The sequence below is a fragment of the Borostomias antarcticus genome (assembly GCF_949987555.1).
Source record: "Borostomias antarcticus genome assembly, chromosome: 16".
In the NCBI taxonomy this organism is placed as follows: domain Eukaryota; kingdom Metazoa; phylum Chordata; class Actinopteri; order Stomiiformes; family Stomiidae; genus Borostomias; species Borostomias antarcticus.
In genome coordinates, this window is record NC_140249.1 from 21,782,642 (window position 1) to 21,782,927 (window position 286).

Here is a 286-nt window from a genome sequence, read left to right on the forward strand (position 1 = left end):
TCAGCCAAACTGATGTCCGGCACATGGCTCAACACAGTAGCAGCCTTCAGACACACTACCGCACACATGACCACATACATGTCATAACTGCTACCGCACACCAGAACACGCAGGGCATTCTGGGCCGGCCGTCTGTCACCACACAGGAAATGGTCTGCGCTTTGCTCGCCTTACCTAGATCACATGACACTGATCACCAACTCACTGGTCAGCTGACCCGGATCACATGAGTCACGTGACGTCAGTCACCTGAACCAAGAACTTCTATCAACTCTGCTTTTATTTA